At 45.3% G+C, this 19,494-nt stretch overlaps 1 long non-coding RNA gene across 1 annotated transcript in view; it reads left to right on the forward strand.

Annotated features, from left to right (window-relative positions):
* The window catches only part of LOC122461461, a 42,343-nt gene that overhangs the window by 21,092 nt on the left and 1,757 nt on the right, over window positions 1-19,494 (forward strand). The window contains exon 2 of the long non-coding RNA XR_006283369.1: window positions 17,534-17,754. This is a non-coding gene — a long non-coding RNA (uncharacterized LOC122461461). The remainder of the gene's footprint in view (window positions 1-17,533; window positions 17,755-19,494) is intronic.

Raw genomic sequence — 19,494 nt, forward strand, 5'->3', positions numbered from 1 at the left:
ATGTTGTCCCTGGTGTGCGTTTTCCTTTTGGTTTGTTCAAGGTGGCGACAGAAGCTGAGCGTATGGCCCAGGGGTATCCATAGGTCCTGTGGATTATGATTGGGCATCAGTGGTGACCCACCAGAATTGATGTTTAATTTCACCCTGATCTATTTGTCTTCTTGGCCTGGGCATTGTTCAAATGGAAAGCTGAGAGTACTGTTTTCAAGACATTTGGCTTTAACCATCATGCCTTGAAATAGGTTTCACTGACCGCCAGGCGGCGACACAACAAAGCCAGAAGTGACACTCCCAGGATTAGCAGGCCAGCTCTCCCCACTCCAAGGGCTTTTCCTGAGAGCTTCCTCAGGATGAGAGCTTCAGGAAACTGGGGGCAAACGTTGCCATTTGATTTTGTGTTCCTCAAATATTTGTATGTTCCACAAAATTGTACAAACTGGCTATTTCCTCTTCAACACCAGGCTCTTCAGGGCAGGGATTGTTTCTTGGTGCTGGGTTTGTCCGGCACCTAGCACAATAGGGTCCTGCGCCATGACTGGGATGCTTAGGAACTAGAGCAGTGTCAATAAATACATCAATATAATCATTAATAATGTCAAGTTCTATTTCGCAGCCACCTGCCACTCACAGTGTGTCCATTCTCAAGGGGAAAAAATGGCAAAAGATAATGAATTTGGTAAAGTGGGCCAGTCTGAGCTCATAACAAGAGGCAAGGAGCCCCCTGCAATTTCACGGTGTTTCTCCTTCTGTAGGGAATGTTTTGAATGTTGCTACTTAGGTTGGAGTTTTCTTTGATCAAATACATGTGTATGACATAGAGGTGTGGATTTTGTGTACATTTCAGCTTGGAAACTAATGACTTGGGTTTATAATTGGCTTTGGGGGTTTTAACTCTTCTGCTTAACCAGCTGGGGAATGGAATGCCAGATTCTGATGAAGCACCACCCTTGCCTATTCTCTTTCAATACCTGGTCAGCTAATGCAGTGACATAGCACTCCTTGGTTGGCAAAGTCAGACATTTCATGCCACTTGGAGTTTGCTGTCTAGTAATAAAACCACTTCCCAGCCTGCACAAGGGAAATGATAGCTTCCAATAGGGCCCTACCAAATTCACGGCCATGAAAAACGCGGACCACGAAATCTGGTCTCCCCCTGTGAAATCTGGTCTTTTGTGTGCTTTTACCCTATATTATACAGATTTCACAGGGGGAGACCAGCATTTCTCAAATTGGGGGTCCTGACCCCAAAGGATGTTGCAGGGGGGTTGCAAGGTTATTTTAGGGGGGTTGCAGTATTGCCACCCTTACTTCTGCACTGTCTTCAGAGCTGGGCGGCTGGAGAGTGGTGGCCATTGGTCGGGTGCCCATCTCTGAAGGCAGCATCCCACCAGCAGCCGTGCAGAAGTAAGGGTGGCAATACCATACCATGCCACCCTTACTTCTGTGCTGCTGCCTTCAGAGCTGGTTGGCCAGAAAATGGCGGCAGCTGATTGAGGGCCCAGGTCTGAAGGCAACAGCAAAGAAGTAAAGGTGGCAATACCAGAACCATCCCATCCTTACTTCTGCGCTGCTGCTGGCGGCTCTGCTTTCAGAGCTGGGCTCCCAGCCAGCAGCCGCCGCTCTCCAGCTGCCCAGCTCTGAAGGCAGCGCCATCACCAGCAGCAATGCAGAAGTAAAGGGAGCATTACTGCAATCCTCCCTACAATAGCGTTGCAACCCTCCCCTCCTTATTGGGTCAGGACCCCTACAATTACAACACCATAAAATTTCAGATTTAAATAGCTGAAATCATGAAATTTATGATTTTTAAAATCCTATGACCATGAAATTGACCAAAATGGACCGTGAATTTGGTAGGGCCCTAATCATCAGGCAGTAAACATACTCAGTTTTCTAGGAGACCATTTTAAATGTTGATTTCTATCATATATCCAATTATTTCTACAATGTATCCAATGATGCTAGACAAATTCAGACTGGAAATAAGGTGTAGATTTTTAACAGTGAGGGTAATTAACCATTGGAACAATTTTCCAAAGGTCGTAGTGGATTCTCCATCACTGACCCCTTTTAAACCAAGAGTGGATATTTTTCTAAAAGATCTGCTCTAGGAATTATTTTGGGGAAGTTCTATGGCCTGAGTTATAGAGGAGCTCAGACAAGGTGGTCACAATGATGCCTTCTGGTCTTGCCATCTCTCAATGTATCAATCTCCACTAAATGCAAACTCTAGAACCAGCTAAATCTTCCTCCTAAGAATATATTTTCTGCACAATGCGCTGGGTTATTGAGCACTGCCGGTTAACAGAAATTGTGTGGCTTAATGAATCAAGCTGAATACGTACCCTGGAACAAATCTCTCTTGTATGAACTTTCCCCAGTGACTTGGAGAGCAGTTGTGATACCATCACAACCATTCAGGTGATCCTTTATGCCTCTGTATGCTTGTGCACCATTCTGCACCTTCCCTGGTAGCCAGCTTGCTGTCACACTAGCGCCAGAGCGAGGGCTGAGGCAGTGCAAAATGGATCAGGTGTGCCGAAGCAGGGGGATTGGGGTCTGGAGCAGAGGGTGGATCTGCATGCCAGATGTGGTACAATTAGTGTGGGAAGCTGATCTGAGCCTCAGCATTTCTCCCCCACTGAGGGTCTCGGCCTCAGGATGGAGTGAGAAAAGAGAAATTACTGAAGGATGTCAGCTGGGATCCTAGTGATGGAGGTGGTACTGGGAACCCCTGATCAAAGCAGTTTGCTGGAAATGGGGGGAAGTCAGGGACACCTAATTCATACTCGCCCAGAGAAAACAAGGGGACGATTGTTTAAAAATCATACAGCAGTTCTATTAACTGACTTCTACAATGGCCAAACGTTGCTTCCAAGCTGAAATAAACCGGCAGTGTGATGAAACAAACAGAGAGAATACAGTCAGAGCTCAGCAGAGAGTCTGTTTGATTAGCCAGTCTCATGAAGGGAAAAGCCAACTGATCACTGATGAATGCAGTTTCATGTAGGGAATTTGCTTGCTATTTCAATGAGGCATAGTGCCTTATAAAGCCAGCTCATGGGCTACAAACAAGCAAGAATGAGCAAAGCTTCTGAGAAACACAAAAGGACACAGTTTTCATTTGAAGGGAATGACCCAGGACTCCCAAAAATATGTCCCAGCACCTGACTCATTCAAAGAAACAGCTTGAAGAGAAAAGATAAAGAAGTAATCTTGGTGGAGGGAGGCAATAAAAACAAACAGGCTGATGAATGGCATTTTGGAAGGGGAAGGGATTTGGAGGATTTTACGCTTGTGCACATCAGGGACCAGGCAGAGCATGTCCAGGTGTTATGCAAAGCTTTCTCCACATGCCGCTCAACATGCCCTTCATTCATGACCTGCAACACCCCCTGCTATTCCAGTCCTGACCCCCGCCCCTTCCCCCCCAGGTTTTCCAGTGCAGTCATGAGCTGCAGTTTCTGGGCCTCTCCTGATCAGAGACAGAGATGATGTGTGGTGGTGTATCTATTGCTAAATGTTGAAAGAACACTTCCCAGCTGTGTGGGTCTCAAGTTTAGGATGTGTTTTTAAGAAGGGATTACAAAACGTAGTATAAAACCAAACATTTTCATCACTGTTTAAAAAATGATTCAATGGCAAAAAATTTTTATTTTTTAAAGGTTTCCCTGCTATGTTGGGAAACCCACACAACTAGTGCATAAGAATCTGAATGTGAAATTGACCAGTCTAGTAAAAATAATAAACTGCCAAGACATATTCAGAGCCACCAAAACCAACTCTTGTTCTCATAAATAGGGCTGAGCAAATAACGGATTTTTCTGCTCAGAGGGACAAAATGAAAATTTTGAAAAAATTCCATTTTGATTCGAACTGAAATCAGATTTTCCCAAAAGTTTTCATCAAATTGAAAACTTGAAGACATTTCACTTTGAATCAACTGAAATGTTTTCTGTTGACTTGAAATAGTTTTCCCCCAAGTTTTTTATGATGAGTTGGCTGTTTGACCAAAATGTATTTCAAAACATCAAAATATTTTGACTTTTTAAAATAAAATGTTTCAGAACGCAATGGTTCAATCAAAATTTTTCAACTCTTTAAAAAAAATTTTTTTTTTCAACAAAAGCCATTTGTCAAATTCAACCTGAATTCAGTGAATGTTTTGGGGCCCTGAAAAATGCTTTATTTCAGTGGGGAAAATTTTTTATCAAAAAATGTTTCTCTTTATTTACTTGTAATTGCCTCTTTTCAGCATTTTTAGAGAAATAAAGGGTCTTTATTTTACACTGTAAATCTGAGATGTTCACAGCAGCCCCCTGGATTTGGGTGCCCCTTTACTGGAAATTTGGTTTCCAAAATTTGTGAGCAGCTTTTAAATTCTTAGTCTATGTGCTTGAGGCGGAAACTGTGGCTTTTGTTTGTCAATAAAGGGCCAAGCGTGTTTTGGATGCTATGTAAATAATAATGAAAGTAATTCATTCAGTGCCCAAGCTGAGTGAAGGGCAGAGAATAAACAAAGAACAGAAATGATAAAAGGGACATTAGGGATTTTAATTCTATCAGTTTTGATAGGAATCATAATCTAAGGTGCTGTTGTTAACCTACAATCAAGAAACTTTTTCATATACATCTTGTACCTTGATAGTGTCCCCATCAGAGGTTAGCTGGGGCCACCAACCTCCATGCCCTGTGGATATTCAGGGCACATTTAAATCAGGGTTGCTGGAGGTGAAAGGTTTCTGCATGAGTTGACTGTCCTCAGAAGCCCCCAAGATTTACATTTTGTCTTTCGGCTTTTAGATTGGGAAATGTATCACCCAACTGGCTTTCTCATAAAGGCTCAGGAGCTGAGTAAGCTTTCCCAGTGCAGCCAGACAGGGAATGGAATCCCCAGCTGCATTATCGACTGGATATGACAGCAGCTGGGGGCAATGCTTATGGCCGCCATCACTGTGGATCCTCCAGGACTGGAACGGAGTGTCTTCTAATGAGGCCTGATGGAATTTCCTTTCCCCACCACAACCCAACTGCAAATTCACAGAGGGAAACGGTTGTTAAGAGACCAAGTCCTGGGATCACAGTTAAAGGGGCTAAGGGCTTGGAAAGCTACACAAGAGAATGCAAATGGCCTGGATGATAAAGGTCTCTGGGCATATCTTTTTAGCATCAGCCTCCAATTTATCACCCCTTTGGGGCGGAGGTCTCTCTTTTGTAGCTTCTGTAACTTTCCACTCTTCATTTCCTCACAGCTACTGTAACACTCTGCTCCCGCTTTCGTCTGGACATGTGTGTTCTGAAACCATAATCCATGCTACACAATGCAGGGCCATTGCAGTCCGCACTTTGCCTAGGTGGGGTCAGGGGTTGGAAGGGGAAGATGGTAACAGCAATCAAAAGCCACTGGGGAAAGAATATGCCAAAAAGTGGGGGGAGAGGACTGGTTCTGCGTGCCTGCAGCCTGAGATGGGCTGGATCAATACCAAACTGAGACTCCTCTCCACTTGGGGAGATGGGCAGTGCTGGCAGAGGCTGCCTAAAGCAGGGATCTCAAGAAAGGACATGTTATCAGGTAAGATCAGTAGAGGAAGGAGGCCTGATCTAAAGCCCATTGAAGTCAATGGGAGTCTTTCCACTGACTTCACTAGGCTTTGGATCACACTCTTCTACACTGAATGAGTCACACGACATTCACACCAAGACAGGAGAGGAGGGAATCAGGCCCAGCAAATCTATTGCCCAAAGTGACTTTCTTAGTAAAATAGTCTCCTCTTGGTTTCTAATATGGTTCAGTCTTTCTTGGACATGCCTCTGTCCTTCTACATTTGACATTGTTCAATAATGAGGATGTGGCTGAGAGTCTCAGGCAAGGTTTACACTACAGACCTATATCGGTATAACTGTGTTGGCTTGGGTGTGAAAAATTCACACCCCTGAGTGACGTTATATTGACCTTAACTCCCCATGTAGGCAGCATGTTGGCAGGAGAGCTTCTCCCATCGACATATCTACTGTGCCAAGGGGAGAGCTCTCTCCCATTGGCCTAGGAGCGTCTCACTTAAGTGCTATAGTAGCACAGCTGCATCGGTGCAGCTGTGCCAATGCAGTGGTTTTCGTGTGGACCTGCCCTCATTTGCTTTGCTGGACAAGGCCTCGTTGCAGCTTTGGCAGTGTCATCTCTTATAACAAGTTGGGTAGGGACACACCCAGCTGCAGTCACATGCAGGCTCTCTAACCACCAGCCTCCCAGTCTAGGACCCCAGAGCAGAACCATCCTGCCCTGGTCAAATGTAGCCAGTATTTGGGTTTAACACCCGGTCCGCCTCTCCCTCAATGTGAAGAGAACCATGCACACTTGTGGTAAGCAAGCTGAGATTTCCTCCAGGCACCTTAGTCAAATGCACACTAGTTTGGATTAAAATATAAAGTAAGTTTATTAACTACAAAAGGATAGATTTTAAGTGATTATAAGTGATAGCAAACAGATCAAAGTAGATTACCTAGTAAATAAACAAAACCGCAAACTGAGCTTAACGTACTAGATAAGTAGGATATGAATTAGCAAATTCTCACCCTGGGTGATAAACAGGCTGGCAGATTCTTAAGGCACAAGCTGTCTTGGCTTTGCAGCTTGGGTTTCCTGGGTTTTCATACACAGGCTAGAAATCCCTCTAGCCTGGGACCACCACTTCCCCCCTGTTCCTTCTTTATTCCTCAGGTGTTTCCAGGTGTGTTGTTGTAGGGAGAATGAGGCACCCTCATGATGTCATTGTCCCCCTTTTATATCTTCTTCCCACTTGCTGGAAAGCTCTTTTGCTGTGACCTGGGTCAAACAGTCCCCATTGTATAGTGCTATCTCTGAGAGGTTTCTATTGTACACAGTTCCTGGGGTAATCCTTGTGCTTGTGTGCATTTCTTCAATGAGCCATTAACATTGTCTGACCTTTTTACTGTCGTATCTGAAAGGCTGCTTGTGGGTGTTTTTCCAACCTCGCAACATGTTTCAGTAACACATACACAGCCAAACTTCATAACTTCACATACGACAATAGAACATACAATCCAACGAGATATTGCTGACTAGCAGATCAAGACTTTTAGAACAATACCTCACAAGGCATACTTTGTACAGAACATGTCCTAATTACATGACAGTGGTGAATATTGGGGTGCCAGGGTGTCACACACAGTAATATATGACTTGCCATATTAGATCAAACTTATGGTCCATCTAGTTCAATATCCTGTCTCCGACAATGGCCGGTATCAGCTACTTCAGAGGAAGATGTAAAAACTCTCTCAGTGGACAGTTATGGGATATCTATCCCTAGAGAAGTCTCCTCCCATTCCTAATAGAGATTTGCTCAAGCCCTGAAACATGCGGTTTTATACCCTCCCCAAATTCTCTTTAAATGGCATTAACTATTGTAACTCTGGATGCTGAGTTCTATATAATCATCCAATCCCACTTTGAATCTTGTCAAGTTCTTGCTTTCAATGACATCCTGTGTCAGTGAGTTCCACAGTCTAATCACACATTCTGTGAAGGTGTTTCCTTTTCTAGCACCTATCGGTTTCATTGAATGTGCCCTTGGTCGTGTGTTCTGTCAGTTTATCATTTTCAGGATATGCTGTGGTGTGACAGTCCCTCCAATGTGTGTCCTACCCTTAGGACATCACTATGGGCACCTTGTGTCTATGCAAGTAGATTTTAATGGAAATTCTTCAGTTTTGTTTGCAATTAATGTAGCTATGCTCAACAGCAGAACACCCATACTGCCTACACTTGCAAATAAAGCTAAAGAAATTTCCATGCAAATGGTAACATTATTTACCATGCATAGCAGAATTTTTTAAATCATAGTTTCCTGTAAAAAATAATTGTAATTTTTTCAACCCACTCCAGTGATTTCTTATAAGAAACTGCACAGCCAGACCTGCAGTGATGCCTCCTCCAGCAAAGAAACTGAAAATTAGAAATACCCAGCAAGATTGCACTTACCCTACTAATCGCAGTTCTGCACCGCCACCAATGAGGGGCTGTGCCGTAGGGACACAGTTTAACCATGGCTTTAACCAAGTTCAGTAACTCTCCATGCTCCCCCATTGACTCCGATGGAGTTTCATAGGGTGCAAGTCAGGGCACAGTTTGGCCCCCATTAAGTAAAGCACTTGCTTAAGTGCTTTTCTGATCCTGGGCCTTGGTCCTTATTGTGTATACATTAGCATTCAGCAATTGTATATGATCATATAGAATCGCCTCAGTTATTACACTAGAAATACAATACAGCTTTTATAGACCCTGGATAAACACACATACCATTGTGTTTTACTGTGTAGTACTTTGTGTGTGTGTTAGAGAATACATGGGAATCACTTAGATCGATAGTAGAAAGTTAAACACAAATGAGGTGAAATAAAATAGAGTAATACCAGATGATACGTGTGTATTTAAGGTTGCAGAAAATACTGTATTATATATCCCATTGGGATAAGGAAGGGGAATTATTAAAGCTTATAGCATGATGCATATGGACAAAGGGGTGAATTTACAGGTAAAACGGTAACTTTTGTATTTCCTCTCGTGTATTCAATGGGACACCTGCAGCTTAAAATCTAGTCCGTTTCAAAGCAAATGGCCAAATGTTTGGGGGTGTAATTATATTTTTCTTCAAACTCGTCCTTCCCCCCAAATCCTCTCTTCTCTGTTGCTGCATGAAAGGCTAACACAAACCAAAGGGATGACAGACTAGCTATGACTCTGATCCTGCACTGGGAGCCACCTGGGCACACCCCTGGCCTCCAGCAGTCCCAGTGGAGTCAATGGTACTGTGATGGCCAGTATGCTCCGCCCAGGCGGATCTGATCACAGGATCCAGGCCTAACTGTTTACATTGAGGAAGTAGCAGAGCTGAATCTATCCAAAGTGCTGTCCAGTGCCCCAGTGTTTTGTGAGCCCCTGGAGCTACTTTTATGTGGTCAGAAAGGCTCAACATTATTTCAAGCTCCTGAGCCATCTATAGGTCTATTAACTACACGCATGTCTACACTACAGCGGCTACCATGCAAAGCTACAGATGTGCCCCATAGCGCTGTAGCGTAGATGCTTTCTGTGGGGGTCTCCTACAGGGGGTTTTCTGTCGATGCAGAAATCCACCTCTCCAAGAGGAGGTAGCTAGATCGATGGAAGAATTCTTTCATCAATTTAACTGCATCTATACTGGAGATTAGGTCAAGCTAACTACAGCGGGCAAACAGGGCCCAGCATTTTTCACAGTCCTGAGGGACTTAGCTAGGTTGATCTATTTTTAAGTGTAGGCCAGACCTACATTTACCCCCCTCTCTAACATGTACTTACCACAGAAATCTTACACCGTCAGCTACAGTGGAGGTACAGTGTACGTGAATAGCAGTGTCTTTGTAGTTACCGTGTACAATAGTAGCAGGGTGGACGTTGAGGCGTAGGCCAGTCACCAAGGTACAAACTTGCCTAACCCCTGGGTACATACTCTGGTGGCTAGGCCACACCATTGACCATACTGCCATGGCCATGCTGCTGTTTTTAGCGTGCTAGCTTGAACAGCACTAGGCATGTCTGTCTACCCATGCTGGAAAGCTCTGTCCTACCTGCTGGGTAGACTTACCCTTAGTGACTTTGGGAAAGTCACTTCACCTCTCTGACTCAGTTTCCCCATCAGTACAATGGACATAGTAATCCTTAAACACCTCTGTAAAGCGCTTTGAGATAAATGAATCTAAAGAACTATCATAGAATTGTAGAACTGAAAGGGACCTCAACAGGTCTTTTTGTCCAATCCGCTGCACTCAAGGCAGGACTAAATAATAACAAGACCATCCCTGAGAGGTGTTTGTTGAACCTGTTCTTAAAAACCTCCAATGACAGAGATTCCACAACTTCCCTAGGCAATTTATTCCAGTGCTTAACCCCCCTGACAGTTAGGAAGTTTTTCCTAATGTCCAACCTAAACTGCCCTTGCTGCAATTAAGTCCACTGCTTCTTGTCCTAGCCTTGGAGGTTAAGGAGAACAATTTTGCACCCTCCTCCTTGTAACAACCTTTTATGAACTTGAAAACTGTTACCATGTCCCCCCTTAGTTGTCTCTTCTCCAGACTAAACAAACCCAATTTCTTCAATCTTCCCTCATAGGCCATGTTTTCTAGACCTTTAATAATTTTTTTGCTCTTCTCTGGACTTTCTCCAGTTTGTCCACATCTTCCCAGAAATGTGATGCCCAGAACTGGACACAATATTCCAGCTAAGGCTTTATCAGCACAGAGTAGACTGAACAATTACTCCTCGTGTCTTGCTTAGAACACTCCTGCTAATACATCCCAGAGCGATGTTTGCTCTTTTTGCAACAGTGTTACACTGTTGACTCATATTTACCTTGTGATCCACTATAACCCATGAATCCCTTTCCACAGTACTCCTTCCTAGGCAGTCATTTCCCATTTTGATGTGTGCAATTGATTGTTCCTTCCTAAGTGGAGTACTTTGCATTTGTCCTTATTGAACTTCACCTACGTACTTCAGACCATTTCTCCAGTTTGTCCAGACCATTTTGAATTTTAATCCTGTCCTCCAAAGCCCTTGCAACCCCTCCCAGCTTGGTATTGTCTGCAAAATTTGTAAGTGTACTCTCTATGCCATTATCTAAATCATTGATCAAAATATTGAACAGAACCAGACACAGGATGAATCCCTGCAGGACCCTACTCAATGTGCCCTTCCAGCTCGACTGTGAATCACTGATAACTACTCTCTGGGAATGGTTTCCCAACCAGTTATGCACTGACCCACCTTATAGTAGCTCCATCTTTCTAAGTTGTATTTCCCTAGCTTGTTATGAGAAGGTTACATGAGACAGTATCAACGGCCTTACTAAAGTCAAGATATACCCATCTTTTGCTTCCTCCCTGTCAAGAGTCTTGTTACCATCTCAAAGAAAGCTATTAGGTTGGTTTGACATGAGTTGTTCTCCACAAATCCATGTTGACTGTTATTTGTCATCTTATTATCTTCTAAGTGTTTGTGAACGGATTGCTTGATTATTTGCTCCATCATCTTTCTGGGTACTGCAGTTCAGCTGACTGATTTGTAATTTTCCGAGTTGTCCTTATTCCCCTTGTTATAGGTTGGCAGCACTATATTTGCCCTCTAGAAATGCAAAGGGTTATTGCATTTAGTTGTTTCATAAATATTTTACTTAGAGGTTATCAACATTATCAACCAGTTATGTAAATATTCATTGCTTAGTGGATATAGGGCATTGGCACTCACAGGCTTTTCAAAAATTTACCCTGAGTCTCATTAAAAGTCACATTTATAATGCTTATGAAGTCTATAACATCATTAATTTGTTTTTGTATATAATAGATGTATTTTATGTTGCCTAGATTACATAGATAGCTGTATTGTGCTGAAGTTTCGGTGATTAGAAAATTCAAATGATCTTGCTAGGATCCATACGATATATCAACAAATTATTTCCAACTCACAAAAATTGCGGTAAAAGAATGCTAGATTTGAAAAACCAAAGCATGCAATAATCTGGAAATCCCTACTTAGTTCTCTATGATGTGAATATTCACGCCGAGTAATGCGTAATTTATAAAATCTCATACTAGAAAATTAACTCTTAAAATTGTACTTTATTGAGCTCAGGCCAATTATTTCTCATTACGTTTTCTCTCTAACCTTCCCGTTCACGTTCTTGGAGAGGATTTGTCCCCCGTGCATGTAGAGGGAGCAGTTTCTGTGTTCCCCAAAGTACAGGGGCTGCATGGTCCTGGTCCTTGGATCACACAAGGGAGGAGAGAAGCAGTCCTTGTACCTTCACCCTGCCCTGTGACCCTAAAAGCCATAGTGCCCTCGTTGTTCAGCCAGACAAACTGAGGGAGAGGAGAAGTGACGCTTATCCGAAGTCCCTGTCAGAACACCACAGCTTGTGAAGCCCAGCCCTGTGCTCAGAGCATTTCAGGAAAGTGTGAGGCAGAAAAATCTGGGGAGCATGAAGCTTGTGGGGTGGATTTTGTGAGGGGCTCATCGATCTGTTACCTCTGCCCCCACTGATGGCGATGGGAGTTTTCCCACTGACATCAATGGGAGAGGAGTTAAGTGAATGCTGAGTGCTTTGGAAAATCCTACCAGCGGTGCCTGGTTTTAAGATAGTGGTTGTGCCGATTTAACCATTTAAAGCTAGAGACGAGCCAAGTCTGTGCCTGGGAACCCTGAAGTGGTGCCCAGGTTAGACTAGAGAAATCCACTTAATCCCCCCTGGAAAGCTAAATGTTTCCACTCGCAGTCTTTAGGGAGCAATTATTTTCCACTGCATGCATCCGATGATGTGAGCTGTAGCTCGCGAAAGCTTATGCTCAAATAAATTTGTTAGTCTCTAAGGTGCCGCAAGTACTCCTGTTCTTTTCCAGTCTGTGGATGGACAATTAGTGTCCTTCCAGCAGTGAGTTCCCAAAGAACCCTTAAAAAGCCATCCTAGCTACTAATACAGACTTCTTTAAAGTACGGTGGGGGGTCTTTTGGATGACACCTAAGGAATAACACCTGCCTGCTCTACCCAGCAACAAAACATTCCACTCCATTTCTGGGGGAAGCTGGAGCTTTCCTCAGCCTTCTGGGACAAACTTTTCTGCTGCCCCCCTGCATCCCTCCACTGTTATGCAGCATGTGGCTGCCTTCCTCTACCCTATACAAGGCTTCATTACTCTGGTGCTCTGTGGTATTTGGGGAATGCAAAATGCTCTATAAATGTAAAACACTAGCACCTGTTCTCTTCTCACTTACACCCATGTAAATCTGCATTGTCAATGGAATTACACGGGTGCAGAGTCAGCAAAAGTGATGGCAGAATCAGACTTGTTATTGACTGCCTGAGGGCACCTCCTATGCAGAGGTGTTCAAGGCCAGAAAGGGAACATTGTAAGTGAGGAAATGTCTGCCCAAGGGTTAGAATGAGCTTGTGATGGAGCAGGGAATTGAACCCAGACCTGGTAGATCCACGACTCGTGCCTTAGCCACTAGACCACTCTACCCCAGTCAGACATCAGGGCTCATCTCTCCATCTGGGTCCCTAGCTGATAGCTGGGCTCTATCTCCCCTGAAAGGTACCATTCCCTAGACTGGAATAAGATCTGTGGCTTGACCTATGACCTTGGTGTCACACTAAGTTAGCTATTCTTTTGGGGACACTCAGTTTAACAAACACAAAATTAAAGAAACAAGTCCCCTTGGGAGCCCTCTGGGGCAGGGATTGTCTTTCAATTTCATGTATGTCCAGCATTTAGCACCATCGGGCCCTGATCCCTGACTGGCACCTCTAGGCGCTACCATAATACTACTAATAAAGAACAAAACCTGTGCATGAGGTTAGTTCATAGTAGCAGTGTGACAGAGAAGTAACACTGTACATCACATTAAAGACGTTGTCAGTTTTATTTTAATGCAGTGCCGTTGCTACCATTCAGCCGCTGAAAAATTCACTCGGCGTTAGTTTTCTGTTTGTTGCTGTTGGGTTGCTGTAAGATTCCCGTTTCATAATGCCTGGAATGCTAAATGGAATAGGACCCATGCAGCATACGCATTACAACTCAGCTGAGTCTCCTTCAATCACTGTAATTATCAATCTTTTTATCGTTAGGATCCCAACTTTTAAAATATGAATTGTGTCCCAGCATTAACAAGCAAATCCTGCTCTCTCCTCTGCTGTCCCAAATGGCCCTGGATACAGCAAAGTGTTACTGTTCCTGGGAATGGTGCAGGCTTCTTGGGGCCATGGGCAGGGAAGATGCACCCCTTGACCTCCCCTCCATCCCCGAGCCATCTCCACCCACGCAGATGGGGCCTAAAGTAGGGCACTGCAGCACTGAGTCTTTGTGGATCTAGCCCTTTGAGCCCTAGTCATGGGCCAGGCCTCCATTGTGCTCAGTGCTGTATAAACACCGAACACAATGACTGTCCTTGCCCCAAACAGCCTAGCTTAGTTAGGTCCACCCAAGCAGAGCGAGGTTTGAGAACAGTGGACAGGCAAGTTCCTTGGGCATGTCACTTCTCCTCTCTGTGCTTCTGTTTTCCCTCCCACCCTTCATTTGTTTTGCCTGTTTAGAAGATAAGCAGTCTCCCACCATGTCTGTACAGCACCCAGCACACTGGGGCCCACTAAACAATACTGTGATGTCAACCACAAAGGGACTGGTATTAAAGCAACTGCACAGATGCATGTGTACTAGCAGGGGAATAGGTTGCATGGGCTGTGAATGCTAATCCAACCCCGGAAGCAACTGTGAAATGGCTCCCTTAATCCTCTGGAACATATGGGGGCCAGGGAGAGAATCCTCATCTCCTCCCCTCCACGCACATGTGCCTCTTTCACAAGGCTCTCCTACGCAGGTGTAGCACAGGGGTGACGATGTGACTGCCTGACATCTGCCGGCAGGTGCGGTTTCTTTGTGTATAATCTGGCTGTTTGCTAAGGAACCATCCCTAACCAGATGTGTGTGAAATTCTGCAGTCTTGGTTCCCAGGAGCTGCTGTGCTTCTGACGTGCGGCTTTACACTCCCTGAGATTCAGGTACAAACATGGCAGCAAAACAGAGTGCAACGCACGGCCCTCAATCTACCCATTCCTCGCCCCCTAGATCTGTTCAACTGTCCCTGGGCTTTAAATCCACTCAGAGCTGCTGCTGCTATTAATGATGGCGGCTGACACACACTGTGCTTAACTGGGAAGCAACCCTTCCCAACAGCAATAATAATAATATCTAGCTGGCATAGAGGGCTTTTCAGCATTAGATCTCAAAGTGCTTTACAAAGAAGGTCAGACTCATTACTTCCATTTTACAGTGGAGGGATAGGAAGGAGAGATGGGTGGGAAGCCCACAGCAGAGCCAGGAGTGCCACCTTGCTTGAATTCCCAACACAGGGAGTTTGATTAGCTGGTTCCTAGAGGAAGGAAATAGGAGTGGGTACAAATCCCACAGGGGGCCATGGAGAAGAGCAGAAGCCTGGAGCTCCAGGCCTAGTGTTTGTTGGTGAGGAAAGGCTGCTGGGGCAAGTATCAATGCAGACAAGTCACTGAAGGTAATCGCATTCCCTTCCCCAGGCACAGCAGGGACCCTAAAGACTTTGGGAACAGCTCAGAGCTGCTCCCGGACGCCTACAGCTTCTTTCCCATGGAGATCAGCACAAGTTACTGCTGACACAATCAGAATTCTGTGCCATTTTCGTAGCATATTTTATGCAACTTTGCCTGGGGATGATGTTGCACAGAACAGGTCTCCCCCAGCCCTGCCTCTTCCCCACCCAGGCACACGCCCCCCCAAAAGCCATGGAGTCTCAGGTATACAGAGATCACAGGGGCTTCCCCAGAGAGAAATGACGGTGCTTAGGTCTCAGCCTGTCTCCCTGAACACAATATGCGCCTGCTAAACTAACTTTCTGCTGTTTTTCTGCCCTCAGCTCTTGAGAGGAATGGAGGTTCTGAACCTCCATCCTCATGCCAGCAAAACTCTCAGGGACAGGAATTCACCTTGAAGCCAGCAGGAGGCTGCAGTGAACTCTGATATAGTGTCACTCTAAGCCCAATTGTCCACTGCATTATGGCCCTTTTATGCCACTCCAGTGCTATAACTGGGCAGATCTGTCCACCAAGAAATTCCACTGGCATACAGGGATTCTCAGGTTGGCACAGAGCTGCCATGATGACAGTCTTCTACCTCTCACCCAACCCCTCGGGTAGGCGTATGTGGCCTAACCACTGTTGTGCTCTGGCTATCCTTAGCTGCCAGATTGGCCCCTTGTGACAATATGCAGTTGTGTGTAAGTTAGAGCAGCCCTGAGGTTGCTTTAACTTATGCTGAGGGCTGGCTATCCCCTGAATATGAAGAGTGCAAAGAAGGCTTAGTCACCTTTACTGTTACCCAACTCCTGCTCCAAACAGAGTTTGAGTGGAAGTAAGGAGCCAGGCCCTCTATATATAGTAAAGGAAAATGAAAGTCCCATGTAGTTTCAATACATCCAGTACTGATTATGAGGACAGCTAGCTCTCCTTTCCATGGCATTGAGAAGCTGCAAAATCCTAGCTCTCTTGATATATGGGAAACCTAGTCATAATTCACCTTGTGTTTAAAATATTGTAGAAGAGGGTTCTGCTCCTGTGTGAGGATTGCAATAGCCTAAAACTCCTTACAGGAAATGTTGTTTTAACTGTTTGTGGCTTGGAGTAAAAGGGGGAAATAAAAAATTTAACCATTGCTTACAGCTGTTTTAATGGTTTTTAATGCAAAGTGGAAGCAAAGAAGATGCTTTTAATCAAGCTGGAAAAATAAAAGGCTGATGGCTCAGAGAAGAAGGGGTGGCTGGCAAACCCTCCTTAAATGTTTCTATTTCATAAAATCCCTCCCCATAAATTGTTTATTCTTCAAAAAGTTAACTGCAGTGGAGAAAGAGACATAAAATGGAAAGAGTTTGGATCCCAGGTACAGTGGAATAAATGGCCCTTGCACAACAAATAGACACAATGAGGACTTCTTTTGTTATCAGTGCTTCAGTGCAGGGGAGGGCAAAGAGTAGGGGAAACACCAACCTGGTGGGCCTCAGGTATGTGCAACTCCCTGCATCTTGACTGAAACACTGGGGATTGGAGTGGTGACCTCCAAAGCTAAAAGCTTGAGCTACTCCAGTGTCCCAGGTTGGGCTGTAACAGACACCTACCCTCTGTGGACTGGGCACACAGGGGGATCTCTAACACACACTCGCCAGTGTGTTCCATAAGCCCTGCACGTGAGGTTTTCAAACCAGCAGGAATCTGTTGCATCCCAGTGGCCGGAGTCAAAGAATGGCCTCTCTCAGTTGTGGGGGGGAAGGTCAGGAGTCATACCACAGCCTCTCTCCCTGATTTGGGGGCAGGATCAGCTGCGGGAATCGGATGGTGGCTCTGGATTAGGGAAGGTCTGATGTACGTAGAGGGCTGGAGATGGACCTGCAGTCACCAGGTTCAGAGGACTGTCCTGTGTTAAATTACCGGCTGTCAAGCCCCGACATCTCTTGGTGAGAGAGCGTCCGTCACACGTGAGGGGTGCCGCATTAGAATGCTGGGATCACAGCCTGATTTGATTAGGGATGATCTGAGGCAGGAGGCACCTGGAACCAAACAGCAGGTATCTTCCTAGCGCTTGGCAAAATCAGAACTGGGTATTAAACTGTCAGTAAAATACTGGAGCACCAATAACAATATCTTTGCTCCCCACTCACTCCTCCCTACTGACCAAAGTGTTTGCTTTAGCGGAACCCCGTTCTCTGTGCTTAGGGATGGACGTCTTGACAACCCTCTTATGGAAAGTCTGATATCCTAATCTGCTAAGAAATGCACAGCAGCCTCTTTGTTATGGAGGGTTAATGCAAGAGCACAGCAGCCAAATTAAATCCTGGTGTCCTCACCTCATCTCCTTACTCCACCAACCAGGCACATGCTGAATTTCTGCTCCCCTCCCTGTCTAGGATGGTGGTGAAGAGTTGCACTCTCATCCCCGCTGAGTCTGCAAGAGGTGCCAGCCCCGACCCTCTGGAGACCGTTTTTCTCCATGTGTGCGTTTTGGATGAAATCTTGTCAGATCACCGACAGCCCCAAACGGCAACTGGAAAAATCATTACCGGATTAGATGACTGATCTGCAGAGGCTGATGGGTTCGGCATGTGTGGTTCCGGAAATCATCCATAAGGTAAAAGGCTCAGATGGTGACACTAATCATGCCCTCTCAAAGGCCTGCAAGTGCATCCCACATCCTTAGGATTTATATCTTGCACTCACATGCTTCCCAGCTCCGCTGATCCTACTGACAGCTGCTGAGACAGGTTATTGCCTATCAGTGTCTCCCTTACCAGCAAGGCCAGCACTGTTCCTCAGGCTTCCTTTGGAGCAGGGAAACTGAAAAGAAACAAGTGACTAAATAGATTTGCACTCCTAGAATTTGCACTCCCAAAAACTCTCCCCACCAAAATGTGAAATGAAGGAACGATGACCTAACAGCATTGGAGCCAAGTTCAGGGGGACCTTTCAGAGGCACTTAAGTTCTCAGGCCTCCTCACTGTAGCCTTCTAATGCCCTGTTGTAGCTAATTGCTATGTTCTAACCCTAAACCAACCTCAGCCTTGTCCAGACTAGACTTCCGAACATTTCTCATCCTTGCTGCCACCTCTTCAACTCTGCTGGAAGTAGCAATGGAGTAGCCAAGTTGCAGGTAGCCACCCGAGTTTTTACCGCCAAATTCCCTAGATCTGATCTGAGCAAGGTTAAGTGGCACAATGGTGAAACTCTCAACACCCTGTTTACACTAGGGATCCCACTACTACTACCACTAGCAGAGTTGCATCAGTATTAGCTATGGAGAGGGGAAAGGATTAGTTGGGTTGATGTAGCCATGGAGAATGATGTGCTGCTTTCCACTGGGTTGCTGTTCTGGTCTTTAGCAGCAGGGGGATTTTTTCCAACTGCTTCTTGGCCCAGTTAATTCAGCACTGCTACCACATTCAGTGGGTTGTACCCACTAAAGGGCCTTAGCCAAAGCCTGTTGATGCTAATGGGAATCTTTCCATTGACTTCAGTGGGCTTTGGATAAGGTCCAAAATGCATCAGTAACAGAAGCATGAACGTCTTTGAAGGGTGGGGAATGTGAGCTCAAGTGTGATTGCTAGTTCACCATAACACACACGTACTGGGGATACCCTTGTTGATCAGTAATGCCAGCCAGATGATGGAGAGGTGACCCTGCAGAGAGTAAAAACACCAACAAAAAACCCAGGGCCCTCTTCAGTTAGAGAAAAGAAGAAGTGAGACATCCAGGCTAGCACCAGGTGCAGGGTCGAGGGCTCAGTCCAGCCTTGTTTGCTCCAGTCTTCTTTGGTGACAAAGGTGAAATCAGCACCAGAACTATAGCAGTAATGACATTCTGTCCTTCCTCTCCAGGGGCAAAGCTAGCTAGAGCCTTTTAGCAATAGCTTGACATGTTAGTGGAAAGCCGCAGAGTTTTTCTCTAGACTGAGAAAACGTGCAGCCCAAGCGAAGGAGGGAATTCTCACCAGCTGGGCCTCCTGCCCATGAGTTTGAGGTGCTCACTGTAAATTGTGCAGTGTTTTTCTTTCCTGTACCACTTCAGCTGCTTACATTGATTCTATTAAGTTTAGACCCAGCGGTGACCTCAGCATGCCGAACTGATTAGCCTGGGAGGGCTCTGCTCTTACAGCCATGGGTGCCAGGACAGAACAGGGCTCAACAGAGGAGTCACTGGATGAAAATCTTTGGCCTGCGCTATACAGGCAGTGGGACTAGATGATCAGCTGGTCCCTTCTGGCCTTAAACTCTAGCAATAGAAATATGAGCCCCAAGTTAGCTAGCTGGCCCTGAACTCTGATCGTTAACCCCAGAAAGAATTGTACATCCTACTCCCATTTAACATCAGATC

This window comes from Chelonia mydas, chromosome 8 (genome assembly GCF_015237465.2).
Source record: "Chelonia mydas isolate rCheMyd1 chromosome 8, rCheMyd1.pri.v2, whole genome shotgun sequence".
NCBI classification, from domain to species: Eukaryota; Metazoa; Chordata; order Testudines; family Cheloniidae; genus Chelonia; species Chelonia mydas.